Consider the following 13,720-nt stretch of genomic DNA (forward strand, 5'->3'; position numbering starts at 1 on the left):
GTGCAAATAGAGATACTGGGGTGCAAATGAGCAAAATAAATAACAATATGGGGATGAGGTAGTCGGGTGGGCTAATTACAGATGGGCTGTCACGCCCTGACTCAGGGGACTCTTTCTTATATGTTGAGTCAGGGTGTGTATATTCTTTGTTGTGTATGTTCTATGTTGTTTTTCTAGTAGGTGTATATCTATGTTGGCCGGTGTGGTTCCCAATCAGAGGCAGCTGTCGCTCGTTGTCTCTGATTGGGGATCATACTTAGGCAGCCTATTGGCACTAGTGTGTCGTGGGATCTTGTTCCGGTTAAGGTTTGTTGTATTCTACCTTAGGACTTCACTTTTCGTTTCGTTTATTGTTTTGTCGAGTGTTTATTGGTTGAATAAACATGTACGTATATCACGCTGCGCCTTGGTCTGTCCCGTCATTCAACGGACGTGACATGGCTGTGTACAGGTGCAGTGATCGGTAAGCTGCTCTGACAACTGATGCTTAAAGATAGTGAGGGAGATAAGTGTATCCAGCTTCAGAGATGTTTGCAGTTCGTTCCAGTCATTAGCAGCAGAGAACTGGAAGGAATGGCGGCCAAAGGAGGTGTTGGCTTTGGGGATGACCAGTGAGATATACCTGCTGGAGCGCATACTACGGGTGGGTGTTGCTATGGAGACCAATGAGCTAAGATAAGGTGGGGATTTGCCTAGCAGTGATTTATAGATGACCTGGAGCCAGTGGGTTTGGCGACGAATATGTAGTGAGGGCCAGCCAATGAGAGCGTACAGGTCACAATGGTGGGTAGTATATGGGGCTTTGGTGACAAAACGGATGGCACTGTGATAGACTACATCCAATTTGCTGAGTAGAGTGTTGAAGGCTATTTTGTAAATGACATCGCCAAAGTCAAGGATTGGTAGGATAGTCAGTTTTACGAGGGCATGTTTGGCAGCATGAGTGAAGGAGGCTTTGTTGCGAAATAGGAAGCTGATTCTAGATTTAACTTTGGATTGGAGATGCTTAATGTGAGTCTGGACGGAGAGTTTACGGTCTAACCAGACACCTAGGTATTTGTAGTTGTCCACATATTCTAAGTCAGACCCGCTGAGAGTAGTGATTCTAGTCGGGCGGGCGGGTGCAAGCAGCGTTCGTTTGAAGAGAATGCATTTAGTTTTACTAGCGTTTAAGAGCAGTTGGAGGCTATGGAAGGAGTGTTGTATGGCATTGAAGCTCGTTTGGAGGTTTGTTAACACAGTGTCCAATGAAGGGCCAGATGTATACAAAATGGTGTCGTCTGCGTAGAGGTGGATCTGAGAGTCACCAGCAGCAAGAGCGACATCATTGATAAACACAGAGAATAGAGTCGGCCCGAGAATTGAACCCTGTGGGACCCCCATAGAGACTGCCAGAGGTCCAGACAACAGGCCCTCCGATTTGACACATTGAACTCTATCTGAGAAGTAGTTGGTGAACCAGGCGAGGCAGTCATTTGAGAAACCAAGGCTATTTAGTCTGCCGATAAGAATGCGGTGATTGACAGAGTCGAAAGCCTTGGCCAGATCGATGAAGACGGCTGCACAGTACTGTCTTTTATCGATCGCGGTTTCCAGCTCGGAAACCAGATTACATAGCAGAGAAGGTACGGTGGGATTCGAAATGGTGGGTGATCTGTTTGTTAACTTGGCTTTCAAATACTTTCGAAAGCCAGGGCAGGATGGATATAGGTCTGTAACAGTTTGGATCTAGAGTGTCACCCCCTTTGAAGAGGGGGATGACCGCGGCAGGCGGCTAATTTTAGAAAGAAAGGGTCCAGATTGTCTAGCCCAGCTGATTTGTAGGGGTCCAGATTTTGCAGCTCTTTCAGAACATCAGCTATCTGAATTTGGGTGAAGGAGAAGCGGGGGGGCATGGGCAAGTTGTAGCGGAGGGTGCAGAGCTGGTGGCCTGGGGTAGGGGTAGCCAGGTGGAAAACATGGCCAGCTGTAGCAAAATGCTTATTGAAATTCTTGATTATTGTAGATTTATCGGTGGTGACAGTGTTTCCTAGCCTCAGTGCAGTGGGCAGCTGGGAGGAGGTGCTCTTATTCTCCATGGACTTTACAGTGTCCCAAAACCTTTTGGAGTTAGTGCCACAGGATGTTTTTGTGCTGGTCAAGGGCAGTCAAGTCTGGGGTGAACCAGGGGCTATATCTGTTCTTAGTTCTGAATTTTTTGAATGGGGCATGCTTATTTAAGATGGAGAGGAAAGCACTTTTAAAGAACAGATATAGCCCCTGGTTCACCCCAGACTTGACTGTCCTTGACCAGCACAAAAACATCCTGTGGCGTACTGCATTAGCATCGAACAGCCCCCGCGATATGCAACTTTTCAGGGAAGTCAGGAACCAATATTCACAATCAGTTAGGAAAGCAAAGGCTAGCTTTTTCAAACAGAATGTGAATCCTGTAGCACTAACTCCAAAAAGTTTTGGGACACTGTAAAGTCCATGGAGAATAAGAGCACCTCCTCCCAGCTGCCCACTGCACTGAGGCTAGAAAACACTGTCACCACCGATAAATCTACGATATCTATGCAATAGATCTTCCACCTCTGCTCTATACATAGTAGACATACATAATACTGCCCTGGTAGCCAGTGCCTTGGTAAATACTACATCTATAGACTGACTGAGTCCACACTGACTGCTATACTGTTAAGAGCACCACTGAAGGTTGAACTACAAACATTACACTACTATTACATAAAATACTATACACACTGTAGGCTACCTCTACTCTCACACATTTGACTAGACTAGACTATAGCACTTCATAGTAGCATGAAACACAGTCTTCAACCTCACCTCTCAGAGTGGAGAGAACAATTTTAGAGCGTCTGTGATGCACCTCTTACTGCAGACAGTGTACTACAAGCTGGAGAGTGTTCAGGTCAGTCCCTAGTGGACACTAGGCAGCATTGCGCTCTGTGAGTTTCAGCACCTCTCCATACAGGACAGCTCCCCACAGCTAAAACAGCATGTTCAAGTGGCCACACTACACAATTCACACCAGCTGAAGAGGATGAACCCAAATTCTTAAACTAAGCCTGCCCTCCTGACATCTACCACACAGCACACACCTACATCAGTTACAATACAATACAATTATATCAGCAATGAATACCCAGAAACAAATACAAAAAGAGAGATAGCACTGCCAATAAAACTGCCTAAATTGTGATGTTTATCTCTGGGTGCTCATTTAAACGTTCATTTTGAAAACATCCAATATCCTGTCGTTCATTGTGTTCGAGCTATTTCACTTTGAATGCACCCAAGCATAGGAGAGTAATGAACTGAACTCTACATTGAAAATGGAGTGTGTAAGTGTGTGGGTGCATGCATGTGTGTGTGCCTAAGATGGTTGAAAGACACAGGGAAGAGAGGGCCCACTGTGAGAAAATATGTTTTTGACACCAGCTCCCAGGGCTGTTCCCAGAGGACAGTGAGTGACAGCAGATACCACTAGCTACAATGAGAGGAGAGGAGAAGACAATATGAGAAAATGAGAAACCAGAGGGAAGAAGAGATTGAAGATATTAGGATGAGTGATGGTGACACGCAGTGCCAAAACAAAGCCATGGAGTGCATGGGAGTACATGTGACATGGGGACAAATGCTCTGAGAAACACAGATATAATATTTCTCATGGCTCTTCAACCAGTGTCATATTCATGGATCTCAGCCTCCTCACTAATGAAGACAGCAGAGCACAGTGCAGCTGAGCTGACAGGCCACAGTAGTGTTATAGCAGGCCTGGACACTATCATACAGTAACACTGTCAGGTAGCATAGAGGACAGACAGACTCAGAGAGAGGGAGCACAAATGAGGGCGGAAGACAAAGAGAAGAGGGTATAGAGACACAGGAGAGGGAGGGATAGAGGAAGATAGCAGGTTTTACACAGAGACAGACAAATGGGGAAGGGCAGAAAGAAAGAGAGAGAGAGAGAGGGGGGGAGAGGGAGAGGGAGAGAGAGAGAGAGAGAGAGAGAGAGAGAGAGAGAGAGAGAGAGAGAGAGAGAGAGAGAGAGAGAGAGAGAGAGAGAGAGGGAGAGAGAGAGAGAGAGAGAGAGAGAGAGAGAGAGAGAGAGAGAGAGAGAGAGAGAGAGAGAGAGAGAGAGAGAGAGAGAGAGACAGACAGAGAGACACAGAGAGAGAGAGAGAGAGAGAGAGAGAGAGAGATTGGGGGGGGTTGGAGGAAGGACACAGAGAGGGCATCTATGTCGGCAGCCTGTCAGAAAGCTGACTAACTGGGAAAGGTAGAAAAAATAAAATATGATAAAAAAATATGTTTAGCATAGTGCTGAGTAATCAGAGATAGGGAGAATAAGATAGAAGAATAGAGCAGATAGGGAGGAGGAGGAGGCAATAGGGCAGTATGGAGAGGGGGAAGAGAGAGAGAGAGACCCTCGAGGGTTGGGGGTAGAGAAATACAGAGGATTATTTTCAATAGAGAGCTGAGGATTTGGAAGAAGGAGACAAGGACTGGGAGCCAGGAGGGAGAGAGAGAGATCATAGTAGAAAAGTGGATAGAAAGAGGAAAGGAACACGGCAGATCTGATTAGAGAGATGGAGAGGGGAACATGGCTGAGGAGAGAGAGGAGAGAGAGGATGGGAGAGATAGAGAGGATCGGGAGATAATGGGGAAAAGAGGCAATGGTAGAAAAAGGAGGAGAGTGGGTTGAGAGAAAAAGACTGAGAAAGGAAGCTGAGATAGACTGTTGAAGTGGAAGGGAGCGCGAAGAGGGCAGAACAGGGAGGAGGGAGGAGGAGGAGGATGAAGAGACAGCAGGAGGTGGACTGGGGTGAGAGGGCAAAATAAAAGGGTTGAGGGAGGCGAACACGAAAGGAGAAAAGTGAGCGGTTAAGTGGAGAAATGCAAGGAGAATATGCTAATTTAGTTTGAAGAGAGAAGTCATGATGACTCACAGATAATAGGCCTTAATGAATAAGCCCTACGAGGAGAAGAGATGAGATGGAAGAGAGAGAGATACATGGATTAGATTAGATATTTCCTATAAGCAATAGAGATCTCTTCCACTGCTTATCTCCTCTCAAAAATACTTATCTTTCAGCACTCTCCTTGGAAAGCTGCAATTTAGTTAAGGGTCATATCGTACCTTTGACTGTCCTCCAGGGAGGCAGAGTCAGACTGACTGGACTTCCTGGTGATCAATGCGGTTGATTGACCCTCTCCATCCTCACCCACAGTCCATCTCCTACTGAGAGGTAGTGTCAGTGAGATAAGTAAGATTCTGTGTGGTCCTTAGTGGTTCAGTAACGGTTCAAAGTTGTTCTGTGAGCCAAGTTCATAGCATGGGTCACACTCCCATTAACAGATTAGATTGATATAGTGCTGACAAGTGGTCAAAGCACTTTACATCCACAGCCAATGTGGATCCAAAGCCATGTCATCTGGTCTGTAATGTCCTACCCTCCCCAATCAATCTCTCGCTTTACTTCTCTCTCTCTCTCTCTCTCTCTATTTCTCTCTCTATTTCAGCCTCTCTTTTACTGTATGTAGGACAAAGCGTGTATATAGATAGATATTTTCAGTGTCTCGGTCCCCTGGAAATTTCACTGGGAAACTTCCAAGGAACAGATCGCCCCACTTTCAGGCCACTAAACTGGAGCGGACAATTTCTCTCCCTCCCTCTCTAGCCCCTCCCTCACTAGCATACACACACACACACACACACACACACACACACACACACACACACACACGCACACATGTATGCATGCACACACACACACACACACAGCCAACCATATGTGTAAAGTTTCACCTTTCCGATACAGTTCCAGCATGAGTAAGGGGCTAATTGGGAGCTAATATAATCCTTCTCTGTCAGTTATGGCCTCCAGCCTTCTGCTACATGTCAGAGAACAAGTCATCAAACTGTCAGCCAGGAGACCCCGCCCACAGGAGATTAAGGTTAGGTAATGCTGATCACACACTCTCGCTACGAACAGTGATCAAAAAACAATGACCAAAGACTCCCTCCACACGCCAACCCTCCCACACAGTTATGTTAGAGGGAGGGAAGGTGAATATTCATAGATTACATCTCTCCTTCCAAGCATAATATTTCTGTCAGGCAACAGTAGCAGGACACATGGAGAGGATTCAGCAATTCAGCGATTTGGGGAATCCATAAAACAATACTGAACACCCCTACCGTACACAACTCATGGGTGGATGAAGAAAGTACACAAAGCGGCAACTACAAAAGAAAGAGAGGAAATCAGAATCTGCACCTCCTGAGGCTCAAAAGTGACCTCATAGTCCATTTAGTTAGTCAGGTGGACTACTACAGTACTACAGTACGTTCTGCCTGTTACCTCCAGGCTCCACATTCAATCTAAAGATGTCACAGGAAACAGTGTGAACAGGCTCTTAGTGATGACCTCATCCACAGGCAGGCAGCCAGGCAGCTCACTCTCTCTCTGCTGCCTATTCCAGGAGCTGACTAATACCAGCTGCAGCTCCCCCTCGCCGGCCTGTTGGTCTGGAAGCAGAGTGATGACATCACACACAGAGGCAGGTCCCCCTGCCTGCCTGCCCACCCGCCTGAGTCCCTGCCTGCCTGCCTGCCCACCCGCCTGAGTCCCTGCCTGCCTGCCTGACCACCCGCCTGCCTCCCTCCCTGCCAGGCAGCTCTAGTGGGGACCATTATCTGGCAGTGTAGTTGAGGGGCTCATGAATAAATGAAGGGTAGTGGGAGTAGCTGTAGGGGAGGTGTCTGAGGAGCAGACGAGGGATGTGACATATTAAAGGGAGATGCTGCTCTGCTCCAGGCCTATATGCAGGGGAACAGGAGGCTACATGTCACCCCCAGCTCTGCCCCTCACAATAACCGTATTTAGGGTTTCTGAGCCTGGAAACACACCAGCCTGGGATGGTCCTAAATCTATACGTGCTTTAGCCAACTCCTCCAAATATCGTTGTCATGCCATACAGTACATGTTAGTAAGAGGAGTTGGCAACAGATCTGAAAATGAGACCAGGCTAGTAGAACATCTGATTGTCTCTTATGTTTGTCAGCATGATGGCTTTGGAAGTCGTGTCCAAGAACAGCTCCATCAGCTAACTAGGAGAGAACATAGACGTTGTGATGTCATCCCACTGGGAATGGACCAACGCTGTGTGTGTGATGAGCAGGCAGGTTTCAGACAATCTAACAAGGCTGGTTTTATGTGCTGGCTGTAATGAAACACCTGTAACTAGGGAGCAGGGATTACATAGATTCATAGAGACAGAAACGGACAGACAGTAAAAGACAAATTGAAGAGCAGAGCAGAGAGCTGGTGTGCGTTACAAATTGCACACTATTTCCTTCATAGTATATATATATATATGGAATAGGGTGCCATTGGGGCACAGTAGGCTGGACAGAGCTTCATTGAGTGGGATGGGGGTATTTGACAGAGACAGTTATTTGCAGTGGGTTTGACAGCTCCCTACGGTACTACAGTGGCTGAATCAGCAGTTTGCACTGGGATGTTCGGTGGTATAGCACTGTTGGGAGGCTTTTGAACAGATAAGAAAAGTCCAGATTTAAAAAAGGTCTGCGTATGCTTTTAGTTTGTGTCTGCTTTCGAATTAATAAAGACATCCTCAACTGGTATGCAGAGCTATAGTTTAATTTTGTCTGAGACTGGAACAAATACAATTCAGTAATGTTTTTCCTAACATCTTAGATTTTTCAGCACTTACACTTATACATCTTGTATGACATGTTAACATCCTGGTCCTTAAACAAAAGATCTGTGTTGAGACTAGCCTAATCCCATACGACTCCTATACCTTTGCTCTAGTGAATGACTTCCGTCAGGATATCTCCTTAGTTGGGTTAGAAGTGACTAGTGACAGATAATTGATGAGGGAAGACAGAGAGCTGAATGACTGGACGACACTGATTACATCTGACTTCATAAACTCCACCATGTAGGGAGAGACAGCATAATGTATATTGTCCTAATCTATTCTATGTAGGTCAATCAATATGGCTTCACATTCAATTACTTGTATAGCTCTCCTCTCCTCTCCTCTCCTCTCCTCTCCTCTCCTCTCCTCTCCTCTCCTCTCCTCTCCTCTCCTCTCCTCTCCTCTCCTCTCCTCTCCTCTCCTCTCCTCTCCTCTCCTCTCCTCTCCTCTCTATGAGTTGAAATACACAGAATGTGACATCATATAACCATATTATGGGTATAAAATGTGTGTGTGTGTGTGTGTGTGTGTACTTTTCCGAAGAAAACTTTCAAAATAGGAAGCCTTTGGCGGCGAGGAGAAGGAAGAATCCTGATGCATGTGTGTTCAGTGTGTGAGTGTGTGTCTCTTAGGAGCCTCTATAATAGCCCCTCCACTGTTACTATAATACTGCCACAGCACAGCCCCTCCACTGTTACTATAATACTGCCACAGCACAGCCCCTCCACTGTTACTATAATACTGCCACAGCACAGCCCCTCCACTGTTACTATAATACTGCCACAGCACAGCCCCTCCACTGTTACTATAATACTGCCACAGCACAGCCCCTCCACTGTTACTATAATACTGCCACAGCACAGCCCCTCCACTGTTACTATAATACTGCCACAGCACAGCCCCTCCACTGTTACTATAATACTGCCACAGCACAGCCCCTCCACTGTTACTATAATACTGCCACAGCACAGCCCCTCCACTGTTACTATAATACTGCCACAGCACAGCCCCTCCACTGTTACTATAATACTGCCACAGCACAGCCCCTCCACTGTTACTATAATACTGCCACAGCACAGCCCCTCCACTGTTACTATAATACTGCCACAGCACAGCCCCTCCACTGTTACTATAATACTGCCACAGCACAGCCCCTCCACTGTTACTATAATACTGCCACAGCACAGCCCCTCCACTGTTACTATAATACTGCCACAGCACAGCCCCTCCACTGTTACTATAATACTGCCACAGCACAGCCCCTCCACTGTTACTATAATACTGCCACAGCACAGCCCCTCCACTGTTACTATAATACTGCCACAGCACAGCCCCTCCACTGTTACTATAATACTGCCACAGCACAGCCCCTCCACTGTTACTATAATACTGCCACAGCACAGCCCCTCCACTGTTACTATAATACTGCCACAGCACAGCCCCTCCACTGTTACTATAATACTGCCACAGCACAGCCCCTCCACGGTTACTATAATACTGCCACAGCACAGCCCCTCCACGGTTACTATAATACTGCCACAGCACAGCCCCTCCACTGTTACTATAATACTGCCACAGCACAGCCCCCTCCACTGTTACTATAATACTGCCACAGCACAGCCCCTCCACGGTTACTATAATACTGCCACAGCACAGCCCCTCCACTGTTACTATAATACTGCCACAGCACAGCCCCTCCACTGTTACTATAATACTGCCACAGCACAGCCCCTCCACTGTTACTATAATACTGCCACAGCACAGCCCCTCCACTGTTACTATAATACTGCCACAGCACAGCCCCTCCACGGTTACTATAAATACTGCCACAGCACAGCCCCTCCACTGTTACTATAATACTGCCACAGCACAGCCCCTCCACTGTTACTATAAATACTGCCACAGCACAGCCCCTCCACTGTTACTATAATACTGCCACAGCACAGCCCCTCCACTGTTACTATAATACTGCCACAGCACAGCCCCTCCACTGTTACTATAAATACTGCCACAGCACAGCCCCTCCACTGTTACTATAATACTGCCACAGCACAGCCCCTCCACTGTTACTATAATACTGCCACAGCACAGCCCCTCCACTGTTACTATAAATACTGCCACAGCACAGCCCCTCCACTGTTACTATAATACTGCCACAGCACAGCCCCTCCACTGTTACTATAATACTGCCACAGCACAGCCCCTCCACTGTTACTATAATACTGCCACAGCACAGCCCCTCCACTGTTACTATAATACTGCCACAGCACAGCCCCTCCACTGTTACTATAATACTGCCACAGCACAGCCCCTCCACTGTTACTATAATACTGCCACAGCACAGCCCCTCCACTGTTACTATAATACTGCCACAGCACAGCCCCTCCACGGTTACTATAATACTGCCACAGCACAGCCCCTCCACTGTTACTATAATACTGCCACAGCACAGCCCCTCCACTGTTACTATAATACTGCCACAGCACAGCCCCTCCACTGTTACTATAATACTGCCACAGCACAGCCCCTCCACTGTTACTATAATACTGCCACAGCACAGCCCCTCCACTGTTACTATAATACTGCCACAGCACAGCCCCTCCACTGTTACTATAATACTGCCACAGCACAGCCCCTCCACTGTTACTATAATACTGCCACAGCACAGCCCCTCCACTGTTACTATAATACTGCCACAGCACAGCCCCTCCACTGTTACTATAATACTGCCACAGCACAGCCCCTCCACTGTTACTATAATACTGCCACAGCACAGCCCCTCCACTGTTACTATAAATACTGCCACAGCACAGCCCCTCCACGGTTACTATAATACTGCCACAGCACAGCCCCTCCACTGTTACTATAATACTGCCACAGCACAGCCCCTCCACTGTTACTATAATACTGCCACAGCACAGCCCCTCCACGGTTACTATAATACTGCCACAGCACAGCCCCTCCACTGTTACTATAATACTGCCACAGCACAGCCCCTCCACGGTTACTATAATACTGCCACAGCACAGCCCCTCCACTGTTACTATAATACTGCCACAGCACAGCCCCTCCACGGTTACTATAATACTGCCACAGCACAGCCCCTCCACGGTTACTATAATACTGCCACAGCACAGCCCCTCCACGGTTACTATAAATACTGCCACAGCACAGCCCCTCCACGGTTACTATAATACTGCCACAGCACAGCCCCTCCACTGTTACTATAAATACTGCCACAGCACAGCCCCTCCACGGTTACTATAATACTGCCACAGCACAGCCCCTCCACGGTTACTATAATACTGCCACAGCACAGCCCCTCCACGGTTATTATAAATACTGCCACAGCACAGCCCCTCCACTGTTACTATAAATACTGCCACAGCACAGCCCCTCCACTGTTACTATAAATACTGCCACAGCACAGCCCCTCCACTGTTACTATAAATACTGCCACAGCACAGCCCCTCCACTGTTACTATAATACTGCCACAGCACAGCCCCTCCACTGTTACTATAAATACTGCCGCAGCACAGCCCCTCCACTGTTACTATAAATACTGCCACAGCACAGCCCCTCCACTGTTACTATAAATACTGCCACAGCACAGCCCCTCCACTGTTACTATAATACTGCCACAGCACAGCCCCTCCACTGTTACTATAAATACTGCCGCAGCACAGCCCCCTCCACTGTTACTATAAATACTGCCACAGCACAGCCCCTCCACTGTTACTATAAATACTGCCACAGCACAGCCCCTCCACTGTTACTATAAATACTGCCACAGCACAGCCCCTCCACTGTTACTATAAATACTGCCACAGCACAGCCCCTCCACTGTTACTATAAATACTGCCACAGCACAGCCCCTCCACTGTTACTATAAATACTGCCACAGCACAGCCCCTCCACTGTTACTATAAATACTGCCACAGCACAGCCCCTCCACTGTTACTATAAATACTGCCACAGCACAGCCCCTCCACTGTTACTATAAATACTGCCAGCAGAGCGTATATTATTAATGTACAATGCCGCCCCAACCAATCCAGCCTGCACATCGCAAATTCATCATCACTGCTAAACTTTATAAGCCTCCTCCACCGCTGGTTCTTAACCCACGGCCACAAACACATTCAAACACATACAAACACACACAAACACACACAAACACATACAAACACACACAAACACACACAAACACATACAAACACATACAAACACACAGAAACACATACAAACACACACAAACACATACAAACACACACAAACGCATACAAACACACACAAACGCATACAAACACACACAAACACACACAAACACATACACACACATACACACACGGTCACACACGGTCACACACAGCCATGGTCACACACACACTGACGCTGGCAGCTCTGACCAAGGACAAGAGTTCACTGATGATGGGGCGGTGGGAAAGCCAATAGATTTAATGACTTATTAAATGATGATGCCATATCCCCACTGAACATAATCGAATTTGAGGGCACCACAACTGTCAGCCGTCATACAGTCAGGAACCTCCACTATAAGGTCTGACAGAAGTTATAGTATTGTGTGACAATGGGGGCACCCCCTGAAGAGGCTAACCAAAGTTATGCTGACACGTGGGTTCATCGCTGCAAAGTGTAAGTGCTGACACAGACAGAGTGTACTTACTGTATGGGAAGTAGCCTAGTAGCCAGAGTAGCATCCCTAGCTCCACCATAGACCTCTATTAACTTACCTGGTAAAATAAGGGTAAGCATAAAACAGGAAGAATCAAGCTGCCATCATTGTAATGATCCATAGGGGCTGCTGATCCTGCTGTTACTGCTCTTTACGCCCCTCCGCCCCCCTGCCTTAGGCTGTGATCACCGTCCCGGGCTGGGCCAGCTCCTCCACCAAGCATCTGCTTCTATAAATAGCTCCACTTTGATGATGCAGTGGTGACTGCTGGGAAAACTCACATCCCGCTCTTTCCCACCCAGCCTCCCAATGGCGCAATTAGCACTAATAAACTCCTGGCTGCATGGAGTGAGCCTCCCTCTAATTGTATGAATGGGATCATTGCATTGCACCAGACATGTGGCTGAGATAGGGTGGGGTGGTATGAGTAGTGATAACTGCACCACGAGGAAAGAGAGAGAGAGAGAGAGAGAGAGAGAGAGAGAGAGAGAGAGAGAAGAGAGAGAGAGAGAGAGAGAGAGAGAGAGAGAGAGAGAGAAAGAGAGAGAGAGAGAGAGACAGAGAGAGAGAGACAGAGAGACAGAGAGAGACAGAGAAAGAGAGAGACAGAGAGAGAGAGAGAGAGAGAGAGAGAGAGAGAGAGAGAGATAGAGAGAGAGAGAGAGAGAAAGAGAGAGAGAGAGAGAGCGATGCAAGCGGCAGGCGAGGGGTTCCCCAGGGAGAAATAGGCTGGTTTAGCTTGGCCCTCTCCTACACTGGAAGAGACACAGACACATGTCCACGGAGGTGTGAAGCAACTAAACCCATGTCTCCTCTTCACCTAACAGAGTGGCAGAAGACAGACACCACGGTGCTATTTCTGAACATAACCACCCCAGTGCTAGACAGACAGTAGTACTCATGGGTCATTTATCTTTGTGTCCGTCCCTTATCGCAAATCCAAAATGATAGATTTTTTCTCTGAACAGGCGGCAATTGTCTGCAGCTAAATCTGGCTTGAGTAAGGTGTGCTGGTCTGTGTGCTCAGTGATGACAGCTTTTGGCCTGAAAGCATCCGGCCTTTCAGGTATCTGCCATTTGCACTCTCTCAATGACTTCTCAAGTTGAAGTGTCTTAAACACCCCACCACTGGACCTGAGAAAAAGACAAGCAAAACCACAGATGGAAATAGGTAAAAGCACAGAGAGAGAAAGAGGTATCAGGAATAAGGAGGAGAGAGAGGAAGAGAGGAAGAGAGAAAGGACGATAGTGAAGTAGGACAGAGCACAAGGGAGGCCGTCTGTCCC

The 13,720-nt window shown here is 47.4% G+C and overlaps 1 protein-coding gene across 1 annotated transcript in view; it reads right to left on the reverse strand.

Annotated features, from left to right (window-relative positions):
* kmt5c (lysine methyltransferase 5C) overlaps positions 1–13,720 on the reverse strand; it is a 41,890-nt gene that overhangs the window by 2,905 nt on the left and 25,265 nt on the right. The window lies entirely within an intron of this gene.

The sequence above is a fragment of the Coregonus clupeaformis genome, unplaced genomic scaffold, assembly GCF_020615455.1.
Source record: "Coregonus clupeaformis isolate EN_2021a unplaced genomic scaffold, ASM2061545v1 scaf0112, whole genome shotgun sequence".
Classification (NCBI taxonomy): Eukaryota; Metazoa; Chordata; class Actinopteri; order Salmoniformes; family Salmonidae; genus Coregonus; species Coregonus clupeaformis.